Here is a 27056-nt window from a genome sequence, read left to right on the forward strand (position 1 = left end):
GCCTGGAGGCTGCTTGGGATTCTGTGTCTCCCTCTCCCTCTCTGCCCCTCTCTGACTTGCACTCTGTCTCTCTCTCTCAAAAACAAACATTAAAAAAAGTAAAGTTTTCTATTATATTCTTTGCACTGCTTAATGTCCATCATCTTTCCTCCTGAAACTGAGTGCCATCTCCATAGAAACTTCCTTACAAGACTATAAAGCATATGCAGTTCCTTCTCTACTTCTAGGGGGGTGAGAACTTGGGAAGCACGGATAGTCCTAAATTGCTGCTAAAACTTGGTACAGATGGATTCAGATGTAAAGTCGTATTTGTGATGACTTCGGAACACAGTTACCCTTCTGCAGCCTCTGTCCCAAAGTACAGAAAGAGCATAAGTAGTCATTTTTCAGATCAATAGACAGATCTCTAAGTTATTTATTTATTTTAATTTTTTTTTTTTTTTGATCTCTAAGTTATTTGATGGAAAGTGGCCACAGGTTCGAGTGTTCTGCTCCGGTTCCTTAGTCTCAGCTGGGAATAGGGCGGGCTCCCAGGGCGTCTGAAACGCACCTTTTTCCTTCCCGTTTCCTTTCTTCACTAATTTGCTCCCATCCTCTCCAGTCTTGGAATCCGCCGCCCTTGCCCTGTGTCTTGCTATCGCTTGAGTTCTGTTTTGCTTGTCGTGACCGCGTGGTCCTAGAAAATAGATGCCATTCGTTGCATTAATGTTTTCATGTACGTGTTTCATACGTGCATGATTTCCTTTCCTCCGGTTACATCGTCGCTGGATACGTGAGAGTTTGCTTAAGTCTGTTAGAATTATGTACATAATCTATGTATTTTATTACCTGTGACTAAATAGTTGCTCCTTTTTTTCTGTTAAGGATATTTATTATTTGGTATAACTTAAGCCTGTTTTTAACGTTATATTAATAAATACTACAAAGGACCACTAACTTTGTAGTATTTTTTACATTTTTCTAACTTTGTAATTCTTAAGCTGTCTGTGCTTAAATGGATGTTACAAAACGTTTTGGGATTTACTGCATAGAGTGGCCAGATCAGGTGGTGGGGGGTATAGGGGCAAAAACCCGAAAGACCAAATTAACTTGGACATTGTTCTACTTGGCTCTCACATGCTTGAGCTGCAAACGCTTCAAAAAAATTATAAAACAATAAATAACAAAGGATGTTGTGGTTAGTTGAGAGCAAACATCAGATCCATCCCAGGAAAATGGGATGTTATGGAAGAAGTTTTACAGAGGTCTTTCCCCGGGGTGAAAACAGATGTGCCACAGGAATAAACTGTACGTGACGCAAAAGTCAAGATGCATCTGAAAATGTCTGCCTTGTCCTCAAATTGATTTCTAAGACAGTATTTAATATGCACTCTATGTATTCCCTCTATATCTAAGATGCAAGGGCAAGGACCACTTGTCCTCACACAGTCTTACCCTGTGAGAAAGAGAAAGTTTACCTAATTTCCTTCAGGCTAAATGGTTTCAGAGATATAGAGATTCAAATCAGTTCATTTTAATGCAGGGAAGAAAAACTTTCCTTTTTCAGAAACCAAAATACATTTTATGTAATTTGGTAAATGTATTGTTTCAACTTGTAAATATTACTCTTTGAAGGCATTTATTTGTTTTCCTTTACCAGAATATTTTTAGCGTATGAAAGAGAAACCAACAAAAAATTCCTTAGAGTTTGAAAAATTATGAATTGCAGTGTCTTAGACCCTTTGACTCCATCCACCTTGTGTCTTCGAATGAAATGCATTGGAAATATTCCTCTATTTGTGCCTGAATGTGTCCGCACAACCAGCAAGGGAGCAGATACGTAACCACCACTCATAATGTGGGTGCCCCTCTCCCTTACAGTCAGCACTTTGGGAGCAGACTCTAAAAAGGCCAAGAGGAAGAGCAATTTCTTGGTAAAAGCAAAGTGGTGTGTTGGGTCCCAGGAGCTAAGGGGAAGGCAAAACATTCAGCTAGAACTGGCAGTGGAGGCCTGCCTGACCCAGTGTGTCTTCTTGGTCCCAGAATTCCTTGGAGGCTAAAGCCAACCAGGAAGGTAGATTTCAGTCTGTCATGAGCTTTACGGTCTCTGTAACCATCTGAAGGTAATTTAACGGATGCTGAAGATAACATGAAATTTCTGTAATGAGTAATCCGGTTTTGGATTCTCCTCATCTTTAAATAGCTTCATTGTTATACCAAATAATAAATGCATCTTAAGAGGTATGTTAATCCTTTTGATCTTTCTTCTATGTTGGATTCTATTTAAAATTCTATGTACCTGAAAAAGAGGATACCACGACCACACAAACAAAAGGAGTTTTGACTCCAAAAAAACCTAGAAAAATAGAGCAGTCTTGGAGAAGTCAGTGACAGGCCTGACTCACAGTATAAAGTGGCTCACAGTCGTCCTCAGGGGATGGCTCTATCAGGAGTGTAGTTCTGTGAGGGTGGAGGCTCACAGGACGGCCTCCCCCACAAAGAGAAACAGGAGGGTAGCCACAGCCATGGTTAGCTGTTCCGTTGTGCAGCATCTAGCACATCCCCGAGGTGTTTGCCGGGGCGCACGTACTGGAGAGCAGCTCACGGTGCCTGGTTAGTGTTCGTCTGTCTGTCCTAGTCTGTGTCCTGAGGCCGGGACAGAACTGCATTGTCCAGTTCAAGAGTCCGTAGTCTCGTGTGGCTACTGCGGACTTGAACGTGGCTGGTCCTGCCTGAGTTGTGCTTATAAAATACACCTCGAATTTTGAAGACTCAGTACAAATTAAATGTCAAACACATGGCAAAATGTTAATATTTTGACTGTATGGGTTTAAATAAAATATTAAAATTAAACTTGCCTGCTTCTTTTACTTTTTTAATGTGGCTTCTAGAAAATGTAAAATTACCTGTGTGACTTGCAGTGTATTTCTTTGGACGGCACTGGACTAAAATAATAGAGTTTAGAAAGATGTCTACTGTTACCGTAGAGTTGTGATGTATATTTCAGTTATTTAGGAGAATCTCTTACCAAAACACATGATTTCTTTGACGCTGAGGTCTACGTGGGGCAATCTTGTACTTGAACACTGGTGGAATCCTTACCTTTTTAAAAGTTTCACCTGGGGCACCTGGGTAGCTTAGGTCGGTTAAGCATCCAACTCTTGATTTTGGCTCAGGTCCTGATCTCACTGTTGTGAGATAGCGCCCTGAGGAGGACCTGCTCTGACAGGGAGAGCCTCCTTGGGATTTGTCTTTCCTGCTCTCTCTGTCGCTCACTCCCTCTAAAATAAAAAAATAAATAAAAAAATAAATTAGAAGTTCAGTCTCAGAGCCAGATTTAAAAATTCAGTATCAGGTCCTACACGCCTTTCTCTCCAGTCTTTCCCATTAGCCCTTATTTTAATTTAACTGAGGAAATATTTGCTAAGTATTTGCATCATACTGTTTTATTTTTTTGTTTTGGAGAGAATCACAGATACAACACAGGAATAAAAGGATTGGTTTTTACAATGAGACAAGTTAAACGTGAAAATATTCTTTTTTATTAAAAAATTGTTTTAATGTTTATTTTTGAGGTAGAGACAGAGTGTGAGCAGGGAAGGGGCAGAGGGAGAGGGAGACACAGACTCTGAAGCAGGCTTCAGGCTCTGAGCTGTCAGCACAGAGCTTAACGCGGGGCTGGAACGCACAAATCTCGAGATCATGACCTGAGCTGAAAATGCACACTTAACTGACTGAGCCACCTAGGTGCCCCCAGAATCTTAGTTTTTATGTGCATCTTACCATATCTGTAAAAGCACGGTAAAAATTAAGCCATGTATTTCAGGAAAGGAAACGGTATCTGCTGTTGGTGGAACAAAGGGACAAAAAACGGATACACCTGTGGTGGCACATGATGCTGAGGTGGAACAGACTGTGACCTCTCTTGAATCCTCGCACCAGGCAGGGTCTCTTTCAAATAATCCACTGGGCAGAGGAGCCATGGCTACTCGAATTCAGATTATGGTTTTACAAATTTTGTTTTGCACTTTCATATTTAGTAGGACAAGTTAGGTCAAAGAACACTTGCCTTAAGAAGGACATGTTGGGAAGCTGGCGTGGACCAGAGTAAGTATTGTTTTACAGATAAAGCAGGTTTATGAGCCACTCTACGTGAACCCTCCCTGAGGGATCTGGTGAGGTACTTTCTCCTTGAACAAAAAGAAATAGGACTTCTGAATTAAGTACAGAGTTGAAGTTTTACTGTACCCATTTTCACACCTTTCAACAATGTAGCACTTTCTGAGACCATTTTCACACCTTTCAACAATGTAGCACTTTCTGAGAAGCAAGAGATGGCTGTCCTGTTGATTTTTTTTTTAAATGTTTATTTATTTCTAGGAGACAGAGAGAGAGACAGCGTGAGCAGGGGAGGGTCAGAGAGAGGGAGTCACAGACTGAAACAGGCTCCAGGCTCTGAGCTGGCAGTCAGCACAGAGCCTGACGCGGGGCTCGAACCCACGAACCGTGAGATCATGACCTAAGCGAAAGTCGGACGCTTAACCAACTAAGCTACCCAGGCACCCCTGTCCTGTTGATTTTTAACAAGCCCTCTTTTTCAACCAAAGATTGTTATGCTTTCCAAAGTACACTTTTATAGTCATTTCTGCTTCAAGTGCCATTTTTTCATTTTAGTATATTTATATGTGATCTTGCTCTGTATGTGTAAATAAAAATTTTGTTTTTCAAATAATGGCAATTAAATATATGGGAAAACTGTTTAAATGCTTATTTATATTGAGAGAGAGAGAGAGACAGAGACAGAGAATGAGCAGGGGAGGGGCAGAGAGGGAGGGAGAGAGAGAATCCCAAGCAGGCTCCTCACTGTCAGCCCAGAACCTACTCGGGACTCGAACTCAAGACCCGTGAGATCATGACCTGAGCTGAAATCAAGAGTTGGAGGCTTAACCAACTGAGCCACCCAGGCACCCTGGGAAAACTGTGTAAATGAAAAGTTTCTGTAATGACGTGGAAAGCATGGTTGCTTTCATCATTTCCAGATTCATTTCAGAAAAGGCTGCACTAAACTGAAGGGGTCAGTATTTCCACGGCGTGGCACTGCTGCCCTCCTGTGGACTTTCCGGGCATTTGCCGTCCCCAAGTTCTTGCAACTCTTGTCATTTCAAGGTTCCAGGCATTGCGGCGATTTCCAGAAGCCATTTTTAATTTCATTTTGTATCTAGTATTAACTAGGTCTTCTCTGCTTTCCTTCTGTGAAATTACCACTTTAGAAGGGCTAAACTTTGTCCCTTATTGCTTAAATATGGGAGAAATCTAATATTTCTGTGGTCTGTGGGGTCTGTGGTCAATAATATTTTCCCTTCCCTCTCACTTATATATCTGAAGGTAAACAAATCGCCACAAGTATAGATCGCATGGAGAAAGCTCCCCACTCTGATTCCTGACTTGCTACCCAAGAAAGCTTGCATCCGGGTAGTAAAACTGATGTTAGCATAAGCCACTTTTGTTAATATCATTTATCTCCCTTACGCGGCATTTAAAAAGTTGAACCATTTTATGTGGCGGGTGGCAAGTCTCGTGCGGATCTATGGGAAACAAGCAAGAGCTCTGCCGTCCTGGTGCTTAGGGCTGGAGGCTCCAGCAAGAATCTGGAAACCTTTGTCGTTTAGAAGAGCACTTAGTTATGGTGTTTGGGAAAATGACTGGTCATCTGGTCACCCAGCACCACCTGGAAAGGCTCCTCGGAAAACACCCCTTCAATGTGTATTCAATGTGGGGACTCAATTAATCATAAGAGAATTCTTGATGTAGGACCCCATGGGACTGCGCTTCAATTTAGTGTATAGGTAAGTCTTTTTGAAATGCAAATTGTGATTTAGTAGGTCCCAGGTGGGGCCAGAATTCAGCATTTCCAGTTTTACCTACTGCTATTTGTGGTAGGTTAATGGCCTCCAGCCCAGTGCCTGGGAGGCACAGGAGACTGTGGAGCAGGACAAAGTGGCCCGCTCCCGCCCGGGGCACTGTGAGGACAGCCTGAACCGAGTGGTTCGGGACACTTGGGTGGGGAGGGTCAGGAGACCGGTGTGTTGCTATTTTTCACCCCATCACCAACACGGTGGGGACAGGGGGCCCATAATGGAGGCGGGGCCCATAGTGGAGGCAGGACCCACCTACACCAAACCACGCCCCTCTGTGTGACCAAACCAGAGGGCCCCTCCACCAGACCAACACAGCCACTGGTTCCCAGGCCCCATCAGATATCAGTCCACCGATTTTGCATTTTCTGATTTGATTCTTGGAATACACACACACACACACACACACACACACACACACACATTTTTTCCTTCCTTTTCTGTCTCTTATTCTTTCTCTATTCTGGTTATTCTGGTGGTTGTTTTGTTTAAACAGACATTTTTAATCTATTCTTTTTACACCTTTTCTGTATCTCCTTCTTTATTTTCCTCTCTCTCTTTGTGGATTAAGCCATACAGTTTCTCTGATTCTCTGCCTGGTCAATTTCTTTTCTCTTCTTTTCTCCCACTCCTGTAATTTCTCTCTTTGTATGGTATAAGGCTTCCACTATTCCCAACCCCTTTTCAAAAAATTTCCAAGGTTTCTTCATCAAACAGATCGAAGCACACCTGGTGGAAGGCCCAAACCACCACTATGAGTAGGGAGATAAAGCAGCAAGAGTCCCAACAACAGACAGCAGCACACAACATGCTCCAAAGAGCACCTCATGAAGGGACAGGCCAGGGACAGCGTATGATCCCTTTTTAGTATAATAGTGCATGTAGGTGCAGGACACATAATAAGCTATTAAAACACATAAGGGACAGAAAACTAGCCAAAATGATGACATGGAAGAATTCTCCCCAAAAGAAATTCCAGGAAGAAATGACAGCTAGAGAATTGCTTATAACAGATATAAACAATATCTCTGATCAAGAATTTAGAATAATAGTCATAAAGTTAATAGCTGGGCTTGGAACAAAGCATAGGAGACAGCAGAGAATCTGTTGCTGCACAGATCAAGGAACTAAGAAATAGTCACAACAAACTAAGAAATGCTATAAACGAGGTGCAAAATAAACTAGATGCAGTGGCAGCCGGGATATAGGAGCCAGTGGGGAGAACAAGTGAGATAGAATATAAAATTATGGAAAACAATGACGCCCAGAAAAAAAGAGATAAGAAAATATTAGACCATGAGAGGAGAATTAGAGAACTAAATGATTCAATGAAACACAAGAGCCGCATCGTATGAGTTACAGAAGAAGAAGAGACAGAAAGAAGCAGAAGGCTTACTTGAACAAATTACAGCTGAGAACTTTTCTAATTTGGGGAAGAAGGCAAACATCCAAATCCAGGAGGCATAGAGAACTCCCTTCAGATTTAACAAAAATAGCTCTTCTCCACAGCATATTATAGTGAAACTGGCAAAATATAAAGAGAAAGAGAGAATTCTGAAACCAGCTAGGGACAAATGGGCCTTAGCCTCCAAGATTAGACACATAAGGGTAGTAGCAGACCTGTCCACTGAAACATGGCAGGCCAGAAAGGGGTGGCAGGAAATATTCAATGTACTGAAAAAGAAAAATAAGCAGCCAAGAATCTTTTCCAGCAAAGCTGTCATTCAGAATAGAAGGAGAGATAAAGGCTTTCCTAGACAAAAACTGAAGGAGTTTATGAACAGTAAATCAGTCCTGCATGAGATCCTAAGAGGGACTCTGAGTGGAATGCTGCAAAAACTACAAAGAACCAGAGACATCATGACAAGCATGAAACCTACAGATAACACAATCACACTAAATCCATATCCTTCAACAATAACTCTGAATGCAAATAGGCTAAATGCTCCAATTAAAAGACATAGGGTATCAGAATGGATAAACAAACAAACAAACAAACAACAAGATCCATCTATATGCTGTCTATAAGAGACTCATTTTAGACCTGAGGAGACCTTCAGATTGAAAGTGAGGAGATCGAGAACCATCTATCATGCTAGCGGAAGTGAAAAGAAAGCTGGAGTAGCCACAGTTATATCAGACAAACTAGATTTTAAACTAAAGACTGTAACAAGAGATGAAGAAGGGAATTACATCATAATTATAGGGTCTATCCATCAAGAAGGGCTAATAATTGTAAATGCTTATGCTCCCAACTTGAAGGAGCCCAAATCGATAAATCAATTAATCAAAAACATAAGCAATCTTACTGATAAGAATACAGTAATTGCAGGGGACTTTAATACTCCACTTACAGTGATGGACAGATGGTCTAGGCAGAAAATCAGTAAAGAAACAATGGACTTGAATTATACACTGGACCAAATGGACTTGACAGATATATTCAGAACTTTTCATTCAGAAGCAGCAGATTACACGTTCTTCTCTGATGCACATGGAATATTCTCCAAGATAGATCACATACTAGGTCACAAAACATCCCTCAATAAATATAAAATAATTGAGATCATACCATGGATGTTTTCAGATCACAATGCTAAGAAACTTGAAATCAACCACAAAATAATTTTTTTGGAAAGCCTCCAAGTGCATGGAGGTTAAAGAACATCTTACTAAAGAACGCATGGGTCAACCAGGCAATTAAAGAAGAAACTTAAAAATATATGGAAGCATGAGCACTGAGTGTTATGTGGAAACTAATTTGACAATAAACTATTAAAAAAANATATGACACATCACATTAATAGAAGAAAGGATAAGGCCCACACAATCCTGTCAATAGATGCAGACAAAGCCTTTGACAAAATACAGCATTTTTAAATAAAAACCCTCAAGAAAGTTGGGATAGAAGGAGCATAGCTTAACATCATAAAAGCCATATACTAAAATCTCACCACTAATATCATCCTCAATGGGGAAAAACTGAGAGTTTTCTCCTAAGATCAAGAACATGACAGGGATATTCACTCTCACCACTGTCATCTAACATAGCGTTGGAAGCCCTAGTATCAGCAATCAGACAACAAAATGAAATAAAAGGCATCAAAATTGGCAAAGAAGAAGTCAAACTTTCACTTTTCACAGACAACATGATACTCTACATGGAAAACCTGAAAGTCTCCATCAAAAAGCTGCTATAACTGATCCATGAACTCAACAAAGTTGCAGGATACAAAATCAATGTACAGAAATTGGTTGTATTTCTACACACCAATACTGAAGCAACAGAAAGAAAAATCAAGAAGTTGATCCAATTTACAATTGAACTGAGAACCATAAAATACCTAGGAATAACCTAACCAAAGTTGTAAAAGATCTGTATGCTGAAAACTATAGAAAGCTTATGAAAGAAATTGAAGAAGTCATAAAGAAATGGAAAAGCATTCCATGCTCATGGATTGGAAGAACAAATGTTGTTGAAATGTCAATGCTACCCAAAGCAATCTACACATTAAATGCAATTTCAATCAAAATAGTACTGGACTTCTTCTCAAAGCTAGAAGAAACAATCCTAAAATTTGTATGGAACCACAAATGACCCCAAATAGCCAAAGTAATGTTGAAAGAGAAAACCAAAGCGGGAGGCATCACAATTCCAGACTTTAACCTCTACTACAAAGCTGTCATCATGAAGACAGTATGGTATTGGCACAAAAACAGATGCATAGACCAATGGAATAGAATAGAGAACCCAGAATTGGAGCCACAAATGTATGGTCAACTTCTCTTTGACAAAGCAGGAAAGAGTATACCCAATGGAAAAAGGACAGTCTCTTTAGCAAATGGTGCTGGGAGAACTGGACAGCAACACGTAGAAGAATGAAACTGAACCACTTTCTTACACCATACACAAAAATAAACTTAAAAGGGATCAAAGACTTAAATGTGAGACAGGAAACCATCAAAACCCTAGACGAAAAAAAGGCAACAACCTCTAACCTCAACCACAGTAATTTCTTGCTCAACACATCTCTGAAGGCAAAGGGAATAAAGCGAAACTGTCGTATTGGGACTTCATCAAGATAAAAAGCTTCTGCACTGCAAAGGAAGTAATCAACAAAACTAAGAAGCAACTGACAGACTGGGAAAATATATTTGCAAATGGCATATTGGGTAAAGGGATAGTATCCAAAATCTATAGAGAACTTATGAAACTCAACACTCAAAAAACAAATTTTCCAGTAAAGAGATGGGCAGAGGACATGAATAGACACTTCTCCAAAGAAGACATCCAAATTGCCAACAGACATAGGAAAAGATACTCAATGTCACTCATCAGCAGGGAAATACAAATCAAAACCACACTGAGATACCACCCCACACTGGTCAGAATGGCTAAAATGAACAAATCAGGAAACAACATGCTGGTGAGGATGTGGAGAAACAGGAACCCTCTTGCACTGTTGGTGGGAATGCAAACTGGTGCAGCCACTCAGGAAAGAGGGTGGAGGTTCCTCAAAAAATTAACAGAACTCCCCTAGAGCCCAGCAATAGCACTGCTAGGAATTTACCCAAGGGATCCAGGAGTGCTGATGCATAGGGGCACATGTACCCCAATGTTCAAAGCAGCACTTTCAACAATAGCCAAATTATGGAGACAGCCTAAATGTCCATCAACAGATGAATGGATAAAGAAGATGTGGTTTATATATATATGCAGTGGAATACTATTTTGCAATAAGAAAGAATGAAATCCTGCCATTTTCAACAATGTGGATGGAAATGGAGGGTATTATGGTGAGTAAATAAGACAGTCAGAGAAAGACAGATATCATATGTTTTCACTCATATGTGGAACTTGAGAAACTTAACAGAAGGACATGGGGCCAGGGAAGGGGAAAAAATAGTTTCAAACAGAGAGGGAGGCAAACCATAAGGGACTCTTAAATACAGAGAACAAACTGGGGGTTGATGGGGGAGTAGGGGAGATGGGGAAATGGGTGATGGACATTGAGGAGGGTACTTGCTGGGATGAGAACTCAGGGGAATCTACCCCCTGAAACCAAGAGCACACTGTATACACTGTATGTTAGCTAACTTGACAATAAATTATATTTAAAAAAAGGGAATTAAACATTAAAAAGAAATGCAGAATCTGATTCAGTAGGTCCCAGGTGGGGCCAGAGTTCAGCATTTCCATGAGTTCTATCTACTCCTATTTGTGGTAGGCTAATGACTCCAGAGATTTCAGGGTCCTAAAGCCCAACACTTGTGAATGTCACCTCTCTGGCAGAGGGTTTTTGCAGATAGGGTCTTGGGAGGGGCCCTGAATGTAATCACAAGGTTCCCTAGAAGGGAAGGTGGGGGGACCTGACTGCAGCACAAGGCAGCGTGACCCCGAAGCAGAATGCTCCGCTGCTGGCCCTGAGGATGGAGGCAGGGGCCACAAGCCAAAGGACGCCGCTCTAGAAGCCAGAAAAGGCGAGTAAATGGATTTTCCTAGGACCTCTGGAGAGAGCCCGGCCCTGCCAATGCCTTCATTTCAGCCCAGTTAAGTGATGTCATACTTTGACTTCCAGAACTGAAAGATAGGATGTGTGTTGTTTTACCACAGTCACTGTGCGAATGTGTGTGTCCCTCCAAAATTTCCACATTAAAATCCTACCGGAAGGTGACAGTATTAGGAGGTGGGGCCTTTGGGAAAGGATTAGGTCATGAGGAGGGTAGAGGCTTTATGAATGAGATTAGTGCCCTTATAAAGCCAACCCAGGAGGGACTCCTGGGTGGCTCAGTTGGTTGAGCATCTGACTCCTTTTTTAAAAAAATATAATTTATTGTCAAAGCGGCTAACATACAGTGTATACAGTAGATTCCTGAGATTCATTGCTTACATACAACACCCAGGAGCATCTGACTCTTGATTTCAGCTTGAGAGTTGATCCCAGGGTCGTGGGGTCGAGCCTTGTGCCAGGCTTCATACTCAGCAAATCTGCATAGCAAATTATCTTTTCAGGGCCCCACTTATCATGGAATTATGACTAGAAAATGATAGATGAAAAACAAAGACATGATTAATTGAATAGAGTAAAAATTCAGGTCAGGATGCATGAATAGACTCTTCTTTTAAAAAAGTTTTATGTATTTATTTTGAGAGAGAAAGAGAACTCTGCAAGGGGCAGAGAGAGGATCATGACCTGAACCAAAATCAAGAATCGGATGCCCAACCGACTGAGCACCCCGACCGAATAGACTCTTACCAGAAAGAGAATTCAACAGCAACCAGTTACAGAATATACAGCATTGCCACATTTAGCAAAATGCAAACGGACATCAGATACATTATAGTGATTTGTTTTACAAATACATTAAATTCTCTTACCTCTGCAATAAGGTATCATAAATGCAGCGAAAGAAGTTAGTGAAAGAAGTGTGATCCTCCTTCCTCACACTCCGCCCCTGCATCTTCTGGGAAACCAGAAGATGTTGCTGCTGCTCACCAGACTTGGCCTGAGGCTTTGAGGCTGCTGCTTTTCCCCCTACATCATAACTGATTTCAAATGGTGCTAGACAAAAACAGACTCTGAACACCGGGAGAATTCGGTCAGCCTGTGTAAGAGATGGTCCAGTGGCGCTCCTGGGGGTCCTGCCCTTGACCGTGCAGGTGGGTAGTCTGATTCCAGCCACACTGCAAGTGCTGCTGAATGTTCCAGGGCCTCTAGGAGCAGGTGCAAGGCTGAGGGGGATGGATTCATCCTCAGGTACCCAGTCCAGGTACAACAAAAGAGAAAAATCCCAGGGGCGTCTGTGGCTCAGTCAGTTGGTGCCTGACTCTTGATATCAGCTGAGGTCATGATCCCAGGGTCATGGGATCGAGCTCTGCATCAGGCTCCACACTAAGCATGAAGCCTGCTTAAGATTCTCTGTTCCTCTGTCTCTGTGTCTCTCCCCCTCTGCTCTTCTCCCCTACTTGCATTCTCTCAAATCAAATCAAATCAAATAGAGAAAAATCCCAGGATTAGCCATGATGAAATGGAAAGCTATTAGGCCAAGGTCCCAAACACCAGATTATAAGCAGTTCTTTAGATTCATGGAGATACATACAAAAAATTAGAATAGGCCAAGTAACTGTTAACCAGATGATTCCTGGAGCTCTTACCATAGTGTGGACTCCTCATGAATTGGGCTGGACCCCATGTGAACTCTTTCATCCCTCTGGACTTAAAGCAGATCCAGGCTATTCCCTTCCCTTGCTAAAGCACATTCCCTTGCACCTTTGTTCCTAGTCTCTTTACCCTAATATTGGTCCTTGAAATCTTACTACTCTTTAACAAGAAGGGGCAAACAAAGAAGAGACAATGGAAAACAGGAAAAGAGTATTTTCCTGGAGGCTTAAGATAGATTGCTTTAGATACCAACCTTGGGCCTTCCTAAAAAGGAAGCTGGGGAAATAGACTTGGGAGGTAGCCTGGGCTTGGAATAACACACAGAGAGCAATTTGAGTGAAAATAATAATCCAAATAAAAACAGAAATCTTTGAATGCCAGCATCACAGAATGAAGACTTTCTTGGAATTAAATCCACCACATCTCCTATTTCAATGACCCAGTTGTACCAGACACTTGATTATATCATCTTCCTCACAGTAAAGGAAACTCTTGACCTCCCCTTTAAGGCTACAACATGCGGTTAAGAATACGTACAGCCTATATTTAACTGTGTTCTCTCAAGGCTAACATAACACAATACTGCCTGACCGCTAAATAAATTTAACTCCAGAAATCATGTAAAAGCTAAGACTTTACTGGAAATATCCCAGTGAAGCTCAAAGAAGTATTACATTATGGGACACTCATGAAGTTGTCCTAAAGTCCACTTCACCCATTTCTGTCCCCCAGGGTTCCATTTGTTAACATGACAGCTTTCCTAGGACCTAGCTTCTCTCTCTGCTACCCAAATCATCTCTTGAAAGCTCCAGCTCAAGTTGGCTTATACTGCTACTAACAGCCTCACTGTCTGGATCTCCGTGTTTATGAAAGTCTCCATGACCTCTCTGAGGTAAGTGGAGTTTCTTCACCAGAGTTCAACACAATGTAGCATGAAAAAAGGATGAGCAGGGAAATGCAGAAACTATCTTAGATGCAGCATAGGGAGAAAAGATAGAAGTATATATTTACCCTGACACGTAAATCTGGAAACTATGACCTCGTTAAAACTAAAGCAATGCAAAAGAAGAACAAGACGCATTCCCCCATTACATTAACAACAGTAAGGTCCTTATGTGAACACCCAATAAGAAGCAAGGATGTGATGAAACTGACATCCTCATATGTTGAAGGTACCACAGCAACTGGCAAAAAGCCTATGAAAGATGAATATGCAATGTATATAGAGAATGCAAATATTCATGCCAATGAGCCCTCCTAGCAATCCAATCTGATGGAATATTTTAATATGAAAAATATTTCATGCATTTTTTTATCCAGGGTTTCATTACAAACAGAACTGGAAGCAACTTAAGTACACAATAGAAATCTTGGGCTACACTGGTACATCCACTAGACTAGTTTATATTCATTTCCCTCTGTGATGATTTGCATTTTTATTGTATAACCATGTAAAAAGTTAGATGCATGGGAAAATGTACCAGAACGGATTGTACCAAAACATTTCAGGGTAGAAGGATTATGAGTAGGAGGAATATTTTTAGTTCTATTTTATAAATTTTCTGCTGTAATTATATTACTTTTATGGGAAAAATTAAGTTTAAAAGAGGAAAAATATTTTGCCAGGTGCACATGATAAAATGAGGTTGTGTGAGGGAAAGCAATTATATTTTATATTAGAAAAACATTAGACTGTGTGCTGAGAAAAATCAGGATGAATTGTCCCTGGCTGACTCCTGTTTGATCACGTGCTGGACTGATGTTGTCCTGGCTTTTGTCTTCCCTTTAGGCCCATGTGATGCTCTCCTAGCTGGTAAATTTCCTGAAGGGTTTGCTGAGGAGTCTAGCTCCTTGAACAGTAAGTACTCACTCACAATGGGTGAAATATCAAAGGAGCGATCAGGGGCGCCTGGCTGGCTCAGTTGGTTAAGTGTCTAACTCTGGATTTTGGCTCAGGTCATGATCTCATAGTCTTGAGATCAAGCCCCATGTGGGGTTCTGCACTGAGCATGGAGCCTGCTTAAGATTCTCTCTCTCTCTCTCTCTCTCTCTCTCCCTCTCCCTATGCCCCTCCTCTTCTGGCTCTCTTACACATGTGCTCTCTCTCTCTCCCTTTCAAAAAAAGAGAGAGAAAGATCAAAATCTCTTTTTATTATTATTATTATTATTATTTATTTTTTATTTTTTTGAGAAGAGACACAATCCCAAGTAGGCTCCATATGGAGCCCAACACGGGGCTCATTCTCACAACAGTGAGATCACGACCTGAGGCAAAACCAAGAGTCCAACGCTTAACCAGCTGAGCCACCAAGACACCCCTCAAAATCTCTTACAATTTTGGTCAGAGGGAAAAGAAGTCTATGTTCAGGCCATGGTGTGGCAAGACCGGTATCCTCGCAGGCATAGACTGTTCTCTATCAAAGGTGCTGTACCATCTTTGAATCATTACAAATGAATAATAATCCTTCCTATTTCTACAGGGCTGGAGAACACAATGTCCTCTTTGGCGTATAGCCCAGGGCAGATTCTTCAGGACGGTAGTCACACCCACTTGCACAGATTAGAAGCCACCAAGATGAATTTTCTTAGCCCATTTCTGTGACCTGCCTGTGCAAGAGGAGGGGTGTGGCGGTAGACTTTGCCTCTGGGGAATCCGTGGAGTCTGGCCTAGAACAGCTTGCGCCTGTGCCTCACACAGGACATGAGTGTGGGACTCCCCCAGGGCCGCTCTCAGCTCCTCGATGAAACGCTGCTTTGGACTAAAGGCTACACACTGCTCTGCTCAACCCTCATCTGTGACCCTGTGGTAGTAAAACTAATGCACCAGATTAAACCAGGAGCAGAGGGAAAATCTTAAAGTGAAGCCTGTGTGAAGTGTCTCTTAAAGCATAATTTATAGTTGTCTTTAAAAAACTCACTGGCAACTTCTCGTGGGACTAGATATTCAGAGTTAAAAACCCATGGGTTGTATCTTCCATACATTCAATGAGCGTGCTTTATTGCCTAGGCAATTTCTTTGGCCTTATCTTTCTCTTACCCATCATTGTCGCCAGTTGGATAATTCTAAAGCACGAAAACGTTTGTAAGTGTACTTGCCTCCTCTTGGAAGCCAAAGAGAAGTAAAAGAAAATCTCAGGAAAAGCACTATTAGATACTAGATGATATATATTCATCTATATATATTCATTATATATATTTATATATATATATATATAAAGAAGGCCCTTGACACACATTATGGATAGAGAAATATTCACACTAAAAGAAACACATACGATAATAAGAACACTTAAAAAAAAAAGCTTAGGATTTTAAGAAGAACTCAAGTTTTACAAAAGGGAAAATAGGCAGAAAGAATTTTTCCAAAAGTGTTGATGAGGCATTTGGTATCCCAGTTTTGCTGAAACATTCCAAACTGAGGTTGCTAGACACAGGCCTCCTCAAGGCACTAGAAGTTATAGTGTGACCCTCAGGCACATACAGCACAGGCTGCCAGAGTTGAAGACTTGAGGCTTTCTGTAGGGCATTAAACAAATAAATATTCTATAAATCCACCTATTTTTTTTAAGTTTATTTATTTTGAGAGAGAGAGTGCATGTGGGGTAGGGGGTGAAGGGCAGAGAGAGGAGAGAATCCCAAGCAGGCTTTCCACTGTCAAAGTGGAGCCCAACTCAGGACTTGATCTTACAAACTGAGATCATGACCTGAGCCGAAATTCAGAGTCAGATGCTTGACCGACTGAGCCACCCAGGTGCCCCAAACCCACCTAATTTTTAAACTTCCTAAAACCTTGCAAGGATTAGATCTAAATAAAGAGATAGTTTTGACTAGGAAGAGAACATATACAGCTTTTGTATTAGTTGATTTGTTTAGAACAAAATATGTGAGGCCAAAGTCAATCAGATACATAAGCTTGATAAGCAAATTCTACACCCATGAGAAACAGTTTACAACTTTTTCTAAACAAATGCAGTCTCCTAAAACAAGCTGCAGAGAAACAAAAGTTGCCATTTCATGGAGGATGCCAGTGTAAACTCTTTAAAGGTAGGATATCACAGTAGAACATTAAAAAAAATTTTTTTTAATGTTTATTTATTTTTGAGACAGAGAGAGCCAGAGTATGAGTAGGGGAGGGTCAGAGAGAGAGGGAGACACAGAATCTGAAACAGGATCCAGCTTCTGAGCTGTCAGCACAGAGCCCGACGTGGGGCTCGAACCCACAGACCGTGAGATCATGACCTGAGCCGAAGTCGGCTGCTTAACCGACCGAGCCACCCAGGCACCCCCACAGTAAAACACCTTAAGAATCTAGTCAGGAGCTTAATGTCATGGTGAGATAATTAGTAGAGATTTACATTTGAGTTAAATCTTTATCCTTTGTAACTAATGTTTTCTAGAGGTAAATATACTTCCCTTGTCTTCATTATAGAAAGAAACTGAAAGTAGCCTTGATGATTTATATTAGCAAAAGCCTTTGTGTCAATAACCTTTTCCGCTCAAAGTTTCTATTTCATTACTGCTATAATTGGAGTCAAAAATTTTTTTTAAATTAGGCTTTTTAAAAATTAAGGCTGAATTAAAGTAGTTGGGGCTTCTAATTTTCTATTTCGGGACTAATGCCAGTTAAAACTAGCCAGAGCACATGACTCTCTCTCTCTCTTAGAGATATTCACTACAGTCTCTCTCCTCCTTCCTTCCGACTACTTCATTCCAATTCCTATGGCCTGTTCCTAGTTCATCAACTGAGGATTGAATTCCTTAGCCTAGCTATTGATCTGTTTCACCCGTGCAATTTAAGATTATTCCCTCATATTATCATCCTTGGGCATAAAAAAAGATTCAAGAGCCATTTCATAAAAACTATTTCCTCAAAAATGGGGATCTTGTCCTCTCTAAACACCCTCAGAGGATCATACACCATTTCCTGCTGTACTCCATGGCTTCAAACCTGCCTCTTGTCATTCCTGTGTTCTTTACAAGTGGCCCTTTGTCCTGTTTTCCTGTCAGCACAAGCATTTGCTGACCAGTTGCAACCAGGAATACAGCAGGGAAAAAGATCATGATCTTCTTTAGCCCTAAAGCTCATGGAACAAACCTCCCAAACATCTAAATAATCCACCATAGAACCTATCATATATATGTAATCCATAAAAACTTCAAAACCTCTCTAAACTTTTATTGATTGATTGGTTGATTGATTGATTTGGCCTGTTTTCACTTCTTGGAGGAATGAGTGGATTACTGTAAGAAAATGCCATTTATTGGGGCACCTGGGTGGCTTAGTTGGTTAAGCGTCCGACTTTCGCTTAGGTCATGATCTCGCAGTTCCTGGGTTCGAGCCCCGTGTCGGGCTCTGTGCTGACTGCCAGCTCAGAGCCTGGAGCCTGTTTCAGTCTGTGACTCCCTCTCTCTCTGACCCTCCCCTGCTCATGCTGTCTCTCTCTTTCTCTCTCCTAGAAATAATTAAAAAAAAACATTAAAAAAAATTAAAAAAAAAAAAGAAAATGCCATTTATTTTCATGTTAGAAATAACACATAAGTATGATTAGCAGGAGGGGGTGTGGTGCTTAAATAATCGGAGTGCCCAAGATCTTGTTCTTGGAAGCAGCTGGGTGAGTAATCACTGTTCTGTGTCCGTGTGTGGGTGCAGTTTGATTATTCTTATCTGGGTCTCGAGCTTTCTTCATAGGAAGGGTAGAAAGTTCCGCACAGTAATGAGAAGGAAGCCTTGCGACAGGCACAGAATATGAGCTTAGCAGAAAAGCAGTTTATGTCAGAGCCGGAAAAGACTGACAGAACAGTGTAGAAAGGCTGGGCTGCTCCACGGGGACACAGGATCAAACTAGGCCTGGAGGGTTGTAGGCATGTCCTCTCAGACACAGGAGACACCATGCTACATTTTGTGGTAACACTCTCAGATGATGTTTTGCACGCTCATTTCATTTTGTAAATATTTATTGAGCACTTCTCTGTCCCAAGGACAGTTCTGAGGTTGGTTATGTATCCATCAGCAAACATGGAGCCCTTTAAGGAGTTTTCATTCTAGTGGGGGGACAGAGACTATAAATTAGACACATAATTAATTAAAATAAAGGGGATAAAGGGGCGCCTTGGTGGCTCAGTCGGTTAAAGTGTCTGACTTCGGCTCAGGTCACGATCTTGAGGTTCATGAGTTCGAGCCCTTCGTTGGGCTCTGTGCTGACATCTCAGAGCCTGGAACCTGATTCAGATTCTGTGTCTCCCCCTCTCTCTGCCCCTCCCTTGCTCGCACTCTGTCTCTGTCTTTCAAAAATGAATAAATGTTAAAGAATTGTAAAAAAAAAAAAAAAAAGGGAGTAGGAGAAAACAGAGCAGAGTGTCAGAGCTTCAGATTGTGGGTGTGGGAGAGACACAATCTTTAGTACCATGATTAGCAAGGTCCCCATTGAGGAGTGCTTTAAAGTGAGATCATGTCTGCGTTTATGTGTGCATCCTTTTTATTTTTGCCTCATCTTTTAAATGTCTATTTATTTTGAGAGAGCGAGCGAGTGCAAGTGGGGAAGAAGTAGAGAGGAAGAGAGAGAATCTCAAGCATGTTCCATGCTGTCAGTGCAGAGCCTGATGAAGGGCTTGATCTAATGAAACGTGAGATCATGACCTGAGCTGAAATCAGGAGTCAGTTGCTCAGCCGACTGAGCCACCCAGGCACCCTGAAGTCACTTCATTTTAGTTAGTTAGCAAATCTTTAAACTGCTTCTGCCTTTTTAAGATTATTTTTTTATGCCCTGTTAAAGAGCAAAGCAGGAGTAAAGTGGCCAAAAGTGGTGTTAGTAGAGAAAATACCAGCTACAGAACATGAGTCAGTGGGCTGTGTTGGTTAGTGTCCAGCATAAAGCAGGGCTGTGATCAATTAGTGGCATGTTCCTGTGGTTGTGTTAGGACCCAGGACTGAAGGACTTGATGACTGTAGCTAACCCTCTCTTCTATAGGGACTTCTGTGGCAACTGTCTACTAAGTAGCACATCTTTAATTGTCCTCAACTTACCCCGGGTTTCAAGGATGCTCGTTGTTTTAATATTCTGACACTGAACTTGGTGAGCAAGGCTGCTTTAGACTTAGGCCACATCACTGATGATTTCATATGCCTCCTCGATTCTTAGCCTTCCCAGAATCAGTATGTCTAGTTAGTTGGTACATTTCCTCCCTCTGCCCCACACTGTTTAAATTTTTGTATTTAAAATTTCTGTGTGTTTTTCTCATACTCTGTTAAATTATTTCTCATCTCCTTGATCTCCCCTACCTTCCTCATTAATCCCCACCCCCACCACACACACACACACACGCCAAGCAGAAAATGAGCTTCTTGTAAGCAGAGACCACCTATAGGCACAAAAAAATTATTTTTATTTAATGATTTTTGACTTCCAATTGTAGTCAGGATTAATAATAGCGAATCTATTTGTTTACAAAATACTTTACCATTTATTGTCTTCTTTGATCCTCAAAGCAACTCTGTGAAGCAGGTAGGTCCAATAACGTTGTTATCCCAAAGCAGAGAAGACTGAGGTGCAGAGAACTCACTGACTTGCTTAATATCATACCAGCAGGAAGTCCTTCAGGAGTAGCGCTTCAGTCCTGATGATCGGACTCGGAACCCTGAACCCATTCATGGACCCGGTAATCATTTCAGCTGCCATTTCTGAATTTGATTCTGTATCACCTGGAACTGCATATAGTACAAAGGTGGAATATTTCCTTTTTTCTTATAATACTTTACCCCATCCATTTTATTGGATTTTATTTTAGCTAGTCTCGTACATTAGGCCAGCATCCTTCTAGAGAATAGTATGCAATCTCTCCTTACTCTCTCCTGAGTTATCAGCCTCTAAGAAAATTAAAATAATTCTGTAAGGGCCTCTATCCTTATTAAACCTAAGTGAAAATTTTCCTGTCCATTCACATAGACTAGCAAGTTCTAGGATTTAACTTCACTGGCCTTTCCCTAGTAAAAAATATGTCATCTCTGCATACCTTATATTACTATTTACACAATAATTTGGGGCAAATGTTTTTGTTTTCTAGAGAGAGAAAGAGGGTGGGGGAGAGGGAGAGAGAGAGAGAATCTCGAGCAGGCTCCACACTTGCTCAGCATGGAGCCTGACACAGGGCTTGATCCCATGACCCTGGGATCATGACCTGACCAAAAATCAAGTCAGATGCTCAACAGACTGAGCTACCCAAGCACCCTAATTTGTGGCAAATGGTAAGCAAGATAAGTTGTGCACTGATCACTGAGGAATAATACTGCTAGATTCCTGAGTCCATAGCCCATTTAGCCTTGCTTCATGTTTCTGCCTCAGATCCATTCCCATTCCTATACAAAGCAGCCTTCTTGTATGTACTCAGATACATGTGAAGTCTTCATTGGTATGATGCTTAGAGTGACAAAACTATTAAGACCACTCTCTGTAAAGCATCCCTGCATTACTCTCTGTCCACATTTACTACCAACACTCAAGTGATACCCACTCATTCAGCACATACCCACTAAGGTTGTATTCTCTCATGTCCACGTATGAGAGAACCAACCAAAAACACTTTCAGCCATACCTTGGCTAACCACTTAGTCATTGGTCTTTGGAAGCCCATTACACCTGTCAGCACAACCCTCTACTCTTCCTCATGGATGGCTCTCAAGTTTGTCCTTCCTCATTCTATGAATTTAGCTTCTGACTCAGTCTTCCTCTTTGTCTCAGGCATGGCCTCATTCTAATTTTCAAGAAGGGTAAAGAGTAATTGAGCAATGAGGAAGTACCGGTAAGTGGTGGAGTGAGTTAACTCTTTGTGCTTCCATCCTTAAGTCCTTAATACCAACGCATATTTGACATTAATACCAACACAGATTTGACATTTAAAGGTACTGGCGTTGTACCATTTATCATTTCATTTATGTAAACTGAAGTGTTTACTTAAACAACTCCTAAAGAGGCAGAGTAGCATCCNGTTAGAAATCAGTGGACTAGGGGCGCCTGAGTGGCTCAGACAGTTAAGTTTCCCACTTCGGCTCAGGTCAGGATCTCAAGGCTCAAGGGTTTGAGCCCCGCATTGGGCTCTGTGCTGACAGCTCAGAGCCTGGAGCCTGCTTTGGATTCTGTCTCCCTCTCTCTCTCCTCTTCTCCCACTCATGCTCTGTTCTCTCTCTCTCTCTCAAAAATAAGTAAACATTAAAAAAAAAAAAGAACTCACTGGACTAAAAAGTGACTGCTTTTATAAATAAAGTTACGGGAACACAGCCTTCCCCACCGTTAGTCTATTTATGGCTTCTTTCAAGCTGCAACAGCAGAGTTGAGTAGAAGGCACAGAGACCTAGACTGCGTGTTTGTCTTTACAAAACTTAATTCAAAAACAATTCCATAAGAGGGCTTAAAATATCATTTGATTCCTCCTCCTTCTTGCCTGGTCATCTGCCTAAACACCTTACCACCTTTCTTCCATCTAAGTTCCATTAATCAGGCTCGGAATTCACTCATCTAAATAGCTCTCACAAAGTGTTCCCGGTCCAAAGTGATGTCTTTCTTTAAAGGTCACATCACTTCCTACCCTATTTTTTAAATAAACTATTTATTCAAGACTAATAAGTGCTCATTACCAAAGACATAGAAAATAAAGAAAAATATAAAGAATATAAAAATTACCTGTAATAGCCTCCACCCAGTGGTTAGTATTTTAAGTTTCTTTTCTTTCCATATTGTTTTATACATGCAGGATTATACACTGAGATTATATTCACTGTATAATACTGAATTCCAATTTTGTTTTCACCAAATGAAAACCATTTTCTTTACCATTAAAAACTTAAATATGACACAGAAGTCAATGTCATTTGTTTTTTGCCTATTAACACTATTGTATTCACTCGCTCATTCCTCCAGTCTTCAAAAATGAATTAGTCACTTATAACATGTACTATACATTATGCTTATGTTTTCTTTCTCATGGTAACTTATGAGTAACGACCCCTTTTTAAATTCCCCCAACTTTTGTGTGTAGACTTAATCAAATGAGTATAGATATATGAGAGGGAATTATTTGAAATTTCACCTTAAATAATTTTTTGGAAATGTTTTTTTTACATCAAGGTGCATCTCAAATTGTATACACTGACCGTTGACTGCCATATTAATAATAATAATATAGGAAGTCCTTAATGAATTTGTCTCAAATCTCTTTTTTAAGATTGGGATTTTGGCCACAGTGTTCCACAGGAGCAAGGTTGATCGTCTGGGGCAACATATGGTAGACAAGGAGTGAGTTAGTGTCTGTACCAAGCTTCAGACTCAGACACCCAAGCCAGGTGCAAGGGCAGAGAGGGAGGTACAGGGAAGGAGGCAGACTCCAGAGCCACAGCTGCATGCTGAAGGACATGAGCATGTTCAAAGACGACGCAGGTTAACAAATGGTGCTGGGAAGTCTTACGAGGTAGAAAGGGAACAATGATGGGGGATCAGGTGGCAGAAATAACGGGGTGTCCGTGAGCCGATGGGCCTCATCAGGGATCAGATGTCTACTGGCAGAAGGACAGTCCGGCCGTTACGAAGAGGAGAGGCTCAGCATGGGCAGGGAAGCATTTGGGCATCATGGACGATCCAGTAATTTCTTTCAGCCCTGACTGTGTTAGGGGAGGAAGATGTGTTCTCTGGGGCGGGCCCTCCTCCAAGCTGCCTGCTCCTGGTTACTTTCCCGGCCACAACACAGCTCAGAAGAGACTCAGAGATATTTGCTGTGTTAGGAGGAGCCTATGTTTCTGGAATAAGGCCCTTTTTATTCAGTTGCCCAATGCTGAGAACATTTTTCCTTTGATAAAAGAAGGAATGAGGAAAGGTCAGCTTATTCATTAATCCCTCTCTTATCTACTCAGTGTCTCAACTTATGCAATATCTTCTTGGGCCCTACAGAGCAACCATAAAAGAGGCAGTAAACATTTCTTCTGAACTCATAATTTTGTATAAGGCTATCATTACATTATATGATTATCAGCAATAAACTCTGAGTAATTCATTTCAGCCATGCTGACATCTAAATAAAAATATCCTGTTATTTCAGTGCCCTTCCTTGACAAAGTATATAAAGCTGGAGAACACCTTGAATTAAAATGTTGGTTGGAAAGGAATCAATTCGTTTCAACAGAATAAGATGTGAAATGCGTAAAATCTTGGAAGTGACCTCACAGAGATGCAAGCCTGTGCACTTGGAGATGCGGAAGCGCCCCCAGGATCTAGTCAAAGCTCCCTCCTTTTAGTCTGGATTACTGTCACTCCTTCACACCTTGTGCTGAAAGCACACACCATCTACTGAGGGGAGAAGACTGCCCTTGGGGTATATAAATAGTCTCACTTACCTAATGGAAGAAGGTGTTGCCTAGGATTTCTGTTTGCAAGTTTGTTACTCTCCTTTCTTATACTCAAGTGTCCATACTATGGAATGGGTTCATTAATGAGAATATGAAAATCCAGGAGGAAGATGTGAAAAAGAAATAAGTCACATATAATTACACTACTCAGTGATAACCGCTCAGTATTTAGATCCGTTTTCTGTCACTCTTTCTCCATATGTTTATACACACGTCTTTTCTTTTATAGTGCAAAATCTCCTATTACATCAGAGTAAAATTTGGCTATATTCATTTTTACTTTCCTTAGGATAAAAAGTATTTTCTGTTAATTAAAAAGGTATGAAATGATTCTGGGGGATAGATTTTTATTTTATTTTTTGAGAGAGAGCAAACTTGCGTGAGAGATGGGGAGGAGCAGAGGGAGAGAATCTTAAATAGGCTCCATGCCCAGCCAGATGGGCTAGATCTCAGGGTCCCCGAGCCAAAATCAAGAGTAGGAACTTTGTGGTGCCTGGTGGCTCAGACAGTTGGGCATCCAACTTCAGCTCAGGCTATGATCTTGCAGTCTGTGAGTTTGAGCCCTGTATCAGCTCAGAGCATGGAGCCTGCTTAGGATTCTGTGTCTCCCTCTCTCTNTCCTGAGTCATCTAATAGGCCTTGAGGGAGAAGTTTTTTTTAGAGAAATATCTTAAACAATGAGCTTTAGATATTTTCTAAGCTCTATTTAAGAAATTAAAAAAATTAAAGTATATAAATAAGTCATCCTAGAGTCCTTAACTGGTCTACATACTTACAGATCAAAAATTTATTTGGTGTAATATTTGGGTCATGCTAATCACCTAGAATATACTGGAATCTTTCTGGATCTTTAACAATAGATTTGCATATGACTACTGCTACCTACCATGTAATTCTGGGTTTTAAGTTGCTTTTAGAGTGTATTCTGGAAGTACACTGTAAAGGAGGGCTAAAAATTAATTGTTGGGAATTGGCCTTTCTTGGAATTAAAATTCCCTATCACATGAAAAAAATGTAAATTCCTTTTTTCCCACCCAGAATAAAGTAGGTTCATGAATATTGTGATTAACAACTATCTGATGGCTGGGACATTTAATTTTATGAAATTCATGAGATTTTTTTTGCCTATTACATCAGTTACATATAAGAAATACTGTATATACTAACTATGCGTAAAATGCTGTATTGCCTAACTTTATATGTACTACTGAGAAATTCTATTAATCTCTGGCCTTACATTTTTCATCTGTAAAGCGGGGACTGGTCCAGCTGGTCCCCAAAGTTATTCCTAGTGCTAACATTTGAACTTTTTTTCTTGTTTGCCTTTTGTGTACGTGTAAGTGTGAGGTGTAAGTTAGTCTATGACATTCAAATAAAATGTTCTGTCTCCACCACTATCATGAGAAAGGAATAAAAAATTTTTTCTTTCCAAACTACATCTGGAAATATGGTTTGTACTTTTTATTTTTTAAATGTTTGTTTATTTATTTATTATTGAGAGAGAGAGAGAATTCTTATGCTGTCAATGCAGAGCCTGATGCAGGGCTTGATCGTAGGAACTATGAGATCCTGACCTGAGCTGAAATCAAGAGCCGGAAGCTTAACGGGCTGGCCACTCATATGCCCCTGGTTTGTACTTTTTAAAGCCTCAAAAGCCAAGAGTAAACAAAATGAGTATGTGTTCCTTCTAAGCAATGCCTTCTTTTCTGTACTTGATTGGCNTGTGAAAAGTACTCAATTATGTTAAGAATGGTTGGATGAACCCCAGGGATAGATTTTACTGATGGAAGGAAAGTTCCAGTGCAACCCCAATTCTTGAATCTAATCTAGAATTGGTAACTAGGAAACCAAATCCCAGCCAAGTTTTCTTAACCTTTAATTTACTCATAAAAACAACAACAACAACAACAACAACAACAACAAACTTTGGTTCTAAGACTAGAGATAGAAGGGAAAATGTTTTCATCTTATTGAGATTTAACTGACATACACCATTTTATACAGATGGCTGCAGAGAACAATAAATAGTTTTTACACATAAGTATCAACATTGATCATAGAACACTTCTGTTCTATCACTTTTTTGCAACTGTAAGAATTCACAGAAACAATTCCCGCTCATTGTGTCCTTAACTAGACTTCCTTCAAGTCAGTGTCATCATAGTGTCCACATTCTACAATCTAAGTTACTAAGGTTGTTTATTTTATATATCACTTCACATATATTTTTATGCAGTGCCAAGGATCTAAACATTGTTTTGTTCTGGGAGAAAGGGAAATTCCATGGTTTGTTGAACCCACGAAGTTTTTAGTACATTTCTGCTATAGAATCCTTTAAATATATATTGTGTTTTATAATTCCAGTAGATGTATTTGAAGTTAATACAGAAAGCTTACATTTCCTCACCATTCTGGTGTAACTTAATTCTGAGTGATTCCATGAACAAAATAGCAGTTGCTCTAGAAGCTGGACTTCAACAATTTTTTTCGTCATGTGATTCCAGGTGCAGTACAGGGGCATTATACAAAACTGAAAAGCACAATGAAAATGAAATCTCCGTAATTCTATTGATGAAGTTTTGGAGTAATGGGGGTGGGGGGGGGGGGTTC

The 27056-nt window shown here is 40.7% G+C and overlaps 1 long non-coding RNA gene across 1 annotated transcript in view; it reads right to left on the minus strand.

Annotated features, from left to right (window-relative positions):
• Window positions 1-419: 419 nt before the first annotated feature.
• LOC144240750 (uncharacterized) overlaps window positions 420-27056 on the minus strand; it is a 28529-nt gene continuing 1892 nt past the window's right edge. The window contains exons 2-4 of the long non-coding RNA XR_013337837.1: window positions 20516-20762; window positions 3082-3260; window positions 420-676 (exon numbers count right to left, since the gene is read on the minus strand). This is a non-coding gene — a long non-coding RNA (uncharacterized LOC144240750). The remainder of the gene's footprint in view (window positions 677-3081; window positions 3261-20515; window positions 20763-27056) is intronic.

Source organism: Crocuta crocuta, unplaced genomic scaffold, assembly GCF_008692635.1.
Source record: "Crocuta crocuta isolate KB4526 unplaced genomic scaffold, BGI_CrCroc_1.0 scaffold207, whole genome shotgun sequence".
Taxonomy (NCBI): Eukaryota; Metazoa; Chordata; class Mammalia; order Carnivora; family Hyaenidae; genus Crocuta; species Crocuta crocuta.